This window comes from Lonchura striata, chromosome 10, assembly GCF_046129695.1.
Source record: "Lonchura striata isolate bLonStr1 chromosome 10, bLonStr1.mat, whole genome shotgun sequence".
NCBI lineage: Eukaryota > Metazoa > Chordata > Aves > Passeriformes > Estrildidae > Lonchura > Lonchura striata.
In genome coordinates this window covers 15,270,582-15,278,569 of record NC_134612.1, presented here as the reverse complement: position 1 = coordinate 15,278,569, position 7,988 = coordinate 15,270,582, and positions in this window count along the sequence as shown.

Below are 7,988 nucleotides of genomic sequence, written 5' to 3'. Positions count from 1 at the left end.
GGGAAGGAGCCACAGGGCTGTGCAGAGGCTGTTGCTCAAAGAGATCAGAGGTTTGCAGGTGTTGCTGCAGGATGGGACATGGCAGCTGCAGCCAGGCTTGGGGCAGCTGAGCAGGTCCCATCTGCCTGAGAGATGAGTGAGCCACGAGTGCCTTCAGTGATTAACACCAGCTCCTGACAGCTCCATCAGCCTGACAGCATCAGCCCCATGGGGAGGACCAGGGGCTTTTCCAAGTCTGGAGGCACAAATGCCTCTGCAATGACCTGGCAGAGGTGCCACCTGAGCTCTTGCAGTGAGCACTGGCAGGTGTGGAGGCCAGACCTGTTCAACAAGGTCACTTCTGCTTTTTTGAAGGACTTTCCCAATCCCCATGTGGGAACAGATCACACCCACAGTGGGGCATAGCAGCTGTGGCAGATAGCCAGGCATAGATTTGGGGTTGGCTGTGGCCTTTAAATTCACATTGGGAATGATTTGGAGAGACCCCAGGTCCGCATGCAGCCATGATTAATTTGGCAAGGTCACGTACGTGGGAAACCTCCCAACCTGGACCATTATTCCAAGCAGGACAAATAGATGGTGCCCACTCTCACCACCAGCAAACTGCCCAGGCTGGTGCATCCTGCCTGGCATGGCTTTCTGCAGGGGACCAGGGTCAGGAGGAGGGAACTTAAAGAGATGGGCTACACCAAGGATAAGGCAGCCAAGGTTCCCATATCCTCCAGCTCAAACAGCCAAGCAGAGCCTGCTGCTAGAAGACAAGAAGTTGGAAAAGATGATTAATAGAGGCTTGGGAACAAAGTTGTCTTGATTTCTTTTGAAATGGAGAGCAGTTCCTCAGACAGCAGCTGGCATGAGCCTGCACAGCTTCCAGTGGGATGGGAGATAAACGCCTGCCTGGACACAGTCCAACCCAGTGTGAAAGGAGACACATTAAGGAAGCAAACAAACCTGTTGCTCTCAGTCCCAAGGCGCTGAGATGGGCTTGTAAGCCAGCTTGGGCAGGGGCCACCCCAGAGCATGCTGCCCTCTGCCATTACCCCGGCAGGCAGTGCCAGGCAGAGTCACAGCCACTTATACACTCATCCCTGTGTGAGCAGAGCAGGGGCAAGCAGGAAACAAACCCTTCCATCAAAGGCAGCTGGACCAGGAGATGTGGGCAGCTGCTTTACAGCCCCTGGAAAAAAGTTCCAGAGGTTGGCCAAAATGGATATCAGAGCTGCTGGTTGTTTCAAAGCCTACATTGCATTCACCCTATAAATCAAACAGGAAGATGCAGCAAACTCATCAGTGAGATTAAATGGATTTCTCACTGGTGTTATGCCAATGCCATGGAGCTTTGCTTCATCTGACTTGTTTCCAGGGGTTTTAACTAAAAGCTTTTTCCCTGCACTGTTTGTGATGTGGGTAAACAAAGCACTAACTCCTCGCCAGAGTGACAGGGAAAGCAAGACTGAGCATCTGTGCTGCACAGCACCTTCTGCTCAGTGGGGATAGATTGGGGTAAGTACTCCAAACCCATGTGAGGGTGGGGCTCCAGTCCCCCTCATCCAGGAGGATTAAAAAAGACCTGCTGGTCTCCACTGAACTGCTCCAGCTTGCAGCTGTGGCAGGTAGTCAAGCCACAAACCACGTAAGTGAAGGGAATTATTATTTTAATTAGAAACAAGCCCCAGCTCTTGAGTAGCCTGCAACACCTAAAGGGCTGTTTGTGAAGAAAATGTTTTATTTTCAGGAAGATGGCTCGCTTTTGATGGCTGTAAAACCCATTAATGAATGGGTAAGGTTTCTAGAGCTGTTATAAAATCCACTAGCTCATTTCTTCCTTTAGTGCTGCTTGCTATTCAATTTTCACACAGAACCATTTGTTTAGCAGACGTTAATGCAGCAAAGGTGAGCTAACTGCATCCAGCATTCACTTACTCCCAAGGCACACTCACATGCTCCCAAAAACCTGTCTGCATAGCTCTTCTGCCAGGATGGGGCCAGCACACAGCCTCTCCCCACCACAAGCACTGGTGCACATGGTCCCAGTGCTGCTTGCTGGTCCCTTAGCAGTTCCCTGGGTCTCACCAGGCAGCTGTCCCTCTCCAGCCCACCTCCACCCAGGGGCACACATACGTGACTGCCTGGGGCAGATCTGCAGAGTCCCAGCATCATCTTCTGGGCTTTGTTCCTCATCTTCACGGTGCTCAGAGTACCCTGCAAAACCCAGCCCAGGAGGACAGGTCCCTTCTTGGCAGCTACTTTCTTGTACAGGGCAGCCTGGACTATTTTATCACAGCAAATGGGAGTGGGAAGAATGGGGCAGCTACCCATCCTAATGCTAATCCCTCTTGCATAGGGACAATAAAAAAACACATCTATTCCCATAGGAACACCACTCAGCTTTGCTACATTGAACAGAGAGTCTATTAAACCAGACAGCTTCTCCTGAAGCTGGTTCTGTACAGTTCAGCTAAACTCTACAGACAGCTTCACACACCCAGCTTTAACAGGAAGGCAGAAAAACCCCACTGCAAAAGCTCCAGCAAAGTCACACCAGGGCAGAGACATGGCTCCCCATGGGTAGGAGATGTCTGGGGCAGAGGGACCACTGTCAGTGCCAGTCCTGGGCACCTTCTGTCAGCGATGCCCCCGCGATGCAGAGCTGTGAGTGCAGCCTGGGCTGGCTGCTGCCTGCACTGAATTGCAGTGCACTGTCTCCATTTATTTGATTTGTATCGCCTGAAGGAAAATGCTTTTGCTGTCTTCATGCACTCTAAGCATTTGGCTTCAAAATAAAAGCTCTTGGGACTTGTCATCACATGCTTTCCTTCCCATAAAGAAAAGGCAAGTTCCAGTCTTTTTGAGCTGAATTGCAGAAAAGTGCTCAAGCCCACCACTGGTGCTCCGCCTTGCTCAGGGATGACCTTGCAAAGGTTATTTTTGAAAGCTGCTGCCTCCTCCTGCTGCAGTCTGACATTGGAACTGTCACATCCTGCCTTCCTGCTTTACCTGGAGAACTTTTTGGAGGAGTCAGAAAAGTAGCAGCATGGCTCAGGTTCTTCCCCCTGAGCAAATGCTCTCAGAACTTGATCCTACATACCCACACGCATGAGTGCCCCCGCTCTTCCACTGGCATCACATGGATGCCCACGTGCATGGCAGAGCCCTGGGCCTCGGTGGGATGGGAACAGGTCATGTCTGCTGGAGGCCTGGGTCATTCCCCTCTGCATCCGGTGAGCTCTGGCAGGATTTCCTCCTCTCCAGACATGCAGGGGCCATGGGGGAGGCATGAGATGGTGTGTGCTTGTGTGCTGTGCTCAGTGCTGCTCCTCCTGCCCCATACACACACACATGACCCAGACCTCGGCTCCCGGGGACAGTGGCGTGGATGTTAATGGCCTGGGTGGGTCCAAAATGAAAACCCAGATCGGAGTTGCTGGGAAAGAATTTCTCTGTTCTTGGGAATAAGGAGAGGAAATTCAGTCCCCTGATTTCTCCCAGTGCAGATACTGGTTTCTTTCTCACCTCAGACACTTTTGTGCAGTACACTTTCTGTGGTCCATTACACAGACACACAGACCATGGAGGATGTCACAGCTGGCAGGGACACCAGACAGCTGCAGCGTGCTCTGGGCTCCACTTTCTTCAGACACCTTCACACAGCTGCCTGGCACCTCTAGAGCTACCCCGGCAACCAACCACGGGAGCACAACTTCCCTGCCAGCCCACCACCAGCCAGGGAACTCATTCCTTAGTCTAAGAGGAAGAAAAAGAAAATTTTAATTATTTAATTTGCAATTGACTCCAGTCCCTCAGATCAAGACAATCAGTACAGCATGGCCAAAAAACCCAACCTCTGTTTTGCTCTAAAATATTTCGCTTGCTTCAACAACACTGTTACTGCAGTAGCAGATCTCACTCCTTCTGTCTCTCACTTTATCTTTGCCTCTGCTCCCTCCCCCTCCTGTTTTTCCCATCTGTGTTTGGAGCAGAGGAAGCGGAGATGAAACACAGGCTGCTGACTCTTCCTGCAGGCTCTGGATTGCCCAAACCAATCGACTTCGTTCAGCCTCTGCCTTTCCCTGCCCGCCTCTGACAAGCTCTGCAAAGATCACAATGCATTTACTCTTCCCCCAGCGCAGGGAGGAAGATGAAGCACGAGTGCTCAGTGTACTGGTGCAGAAACTACAAAGAAACGCTCTGCAAATGCAGTGGTCAAAGGATTCTGAAAGCTCTGGCCTGACCCAGCACAGGGCCCTGGTTAAACAATTTGCTGAGAGCTGCCAAGAGGCTGTGCAAGCATCAAGCAATGTGCTGCTGGCTGCACAAACTACCTGCTTATTCCCTTTGTTAGGGTTTACACACACACACCGTGCCCTCTGAAGGAATAAAAAATGGGTCTTGAAAGCTCCTACCGATTCTCCAGTGAACTGTGGCAGTAAGGATGTGGAGGGAGGTGACCCCACCAGCTCACGGTTCATTCAGCAGCAGCTCGTGGGTGTTGCTCACCAGAGAGTGGAGCCGTCTCTGGCAGCTCCCTGCCCTACTTCTCTTTCAGAAATACATAATTGTGACATTGTGTTACATAATTTATCATGTTACATCGAGATTGGGGCCGTCCTTGTGCAGCTTATTCTTCTGGGTATTTGAGCTGCCAGGGAGGAGAGACAAGAAGTGCAACCCCACAAACAGCCACTACTTTAGAGAAAGCTTTTAGAGTTTGGAACAGTCTGAGACAGCCCTATCCTTGAGCACACAGTGAAAAGGAATTGCGCAAGCAGAGCTTGGTCTGACCAGTGAGATGGCAGCTGCCTGCACCATGTATGTGCACAGCTCCCTGGCACACTGCTCTAACTTCAGGGTGTTGGAAAGGACCCCAGTGCATCAGCAGAGCTCTCCCCAGACAGCCTGTTCCTTTTCCAGTGCTTCCTTATGTGCTGACCAAAGGCCCAAGAAAAAGGCAGCTGTGAGTGGGTGAAATCCTCCCCACACTGCCAACCTCACTGGCAGCACCTGCAAGGTGGGCTGCTGCAGAGCCAAACCAGCCAGTGTTTGCTGGCCAGGCACCCTCCCAGGGCAGGGTTACACACTCACAGCCACAGACAGGCTAAACTGGCCAGAAAACATCTGTGCAGAGTAGCAGGAACTGTGGTGCAAGAGGTCATCTCCCTGAAGGTGCTAATGCACGCAGAGGCTCCAGGTGCCAGCACCCCATGGCAGCCCCACACCTCCCACAGGACAAGCTCCTTGTGCACTGTGTTTCCTCCTCCTTCCCTCACCAGGAGGATGAGGTTCAGGCACTGCCTGGAGCCCTGCCTTTGCACTCCCAGTGCAGCCTGAGCTGCATCTCCCTGTCCTTGGCATGTGGGATGTCACTGGTGTCCAACACTCCAGGCTGGCATCTGCCTCTCTTATCCCACCAGTGGCAGGATGGGCAGCTCCAGCCTTCATCCTCCCCTGTGCCAGAGTGGCAGGTGTGTGTCACCTGTTCGGGTCATGAGTTTTGCAGGCACAGCAGAAATTCCTGCACCAACCCATCCAGCTGTTTAACCTGAAAATGAGTCTATTAGCCCCAGGAATTGTGACACTGCCCCATCCCTGGGGCCTCCAGCCTTCACCCAAGCAAAGCATGTCCAGCTACAGGACCATCAGGAAGGGGATACTGACCATGCCCAGGCCAGAGCAGAGGTGCTGTGGACAGTCACTGCTCATGACTCACTGCTCACTTGTCCCAGTGCCACCTGTGTGCCCTGTGCCCAGTGTGGCCCTGTGTATGCCCACCATTGGTGAGCCCCAGAACAGCCTTACAACCACTGCCTTACAACCACTGCCTATCCCAGACCTTGTCACAGGACAGGGATGCTCAGCAAGGCATGCCCAGGAGCTGATGGCAGGTAGCAAACATCTTTGCTGTTCCCAGAGGGAGCTCCCTTGTCCCATTAATGTTTCTAAGCAATTGCCACAGGCAGCCAGTGGGACCCTGCAGCTGTGGGAAGGATGGATGCAAACCCAGCAACAAGCAGAGCATGGAGGCCTCAGCTGGAAGAGTCACAGGGCAAGAAATCTCCCAATACCACCAATCCTCCCAATAGCCCAACAGCCAAGGCACTCAGTTAAGCACCTTATTGTCAGGAGAGAGAGGACAGGAAAACAGAGCTGTTGTCCTTCATTTCTGAAGAAGACCACAGCTTGTCCTGCCTGACAGGCTGGGTTGATGCCTTGCAATCCACTTTCCTCAAGGGTTTTTAATGCCATCTGACATGACTTAAAAACACTGCATACAAACAGATGCTCTGACCAAGTCTGAAGGGCAGAAGAGAATTAGAGATGCCATTTGGCTATTACAAGCAGCTCCAAGGGGATCAGCTCATGGTGTTGCATAATTTAATACTTTAACCAATTAACTAAATGACTAGAAAAGTCTTTCCTGGTAAGACAAGCAGATGACAGAAGCTGGTGGTGCCATAAACAGCAAGGAGCACATGCTGCTAGTGCCAGTGATCTGAGTCACCCAGGGAACAGCCCCAAATACACCTTGAAACTGTGAGCACAAGGGCAGGCAGGGACCTGAGGGCACAAGTGCTGTGAAGGATGAGACTCTGTACAGGAAGCAATGGCTGAGGACGTGACCTAGGGAGCACAGCTGATGGAAGCAACCAGGCTGCCCTGCGGTGATGAGGTCATTGACAAATCACTGCTCTGTGCAAGACACAGCACACAGAGAAAAATAAAATAAAGGTTAGAAAAGATCTCTGGAGGTCTCTGGTCCAACTTTCTGCTCCCACCAAGACTGTTACAAACACTGGATCAAGACATTTGAGTTTTGGAGATCTCCAAGAACAGAGACATTGCCCTGCACCCTCTCCCTCAGTGACTCCTCCAGTGACCTGGCCCAAGCCCACACAAAGTTCCTGGCACCAAAAAAATGGGGGAGAGCTGCCTGACCAATAAAACAAGGCTTCAAAGTGAAGGGGATGAAGGATCAGATGTTCTAGGTGTAGTTGGTATACACAGACATGTCAGAGGAAGAAATGAATGTTCCATCACTAGAGACCAAATAGCACCTCATGGCTAAAATGTAACACCTAACAAAAGTCACTTGAATAGCATTAGCAAATGCAGTGAGATAGATCAGACACTGACAAACTTACTGCAAACTGGAGGAACCAACTGTTGCTGCAGATCTCAAGCATAAGGAAAAGCCACCCCTTCAGCATGAGCAGAGGGGTATTTGTACCTGCCTGCATCCACCTAAATAGCCTAAATACCTGCAACCACCTAAACAGCCTCACCAGAAGCATCTGGGTGCATGCAGCCAGTGGATGGCCAAAAACAAAAGCCAGTGAGGGCAAAGTTCAGGTGTGCTGTGCCATGGGACTGGGCTGGGTGCCAGGAGAGTTGTCAGCCTTATGCAGCTGTCCTTCCAAGGTGGCAGCTGATGTGCAGCTGTGAGGAGGCCCTGTACCAGCTGAATCAGCCTTCCATCATAGCTTTGTTAAGCCTTTTTGTGCTGCTCATACCTACAGCCATCTGTCATTGCATCTGCCCAGGGTGTGGGTGCAGGGCAGGGGTGGGGAACAGCAACCTGTGCTCTGGGATGTTGTCCTTCCCGTGGCCATCTTCCTATTTCCTTCCCCCTTCTTGTGACTGAGTCAGCCCCTGAGCAATCCCAGAGTGATGACAGCAAGCCAGGCACACGAGCTCTCACACGGGGCCTGCATCCCTGTGGACATGTCCTGGGGCTGGGGTGGCTGGGGACCTTTTTGGGATGCGGGGCAGCAAGCTGGGAGACAAGTGATGCTGGACACACAGCTTGGGGCTACCACACAATGTGGTCTCCACTCTGTGGATGTGCAGCCCTTGGGTTGCAGCAAGCTCTGCTTCTGCTTGCAGCTCTGCTCAGGAAGTGCTAAGAGGCATTAGGGATGCAGAGCAAGCCATGCATTTGTTAGGACAAGGGTGGCCAGGCAGGGCAGGTGCAGGGGGCTGCAGCAGGGTCA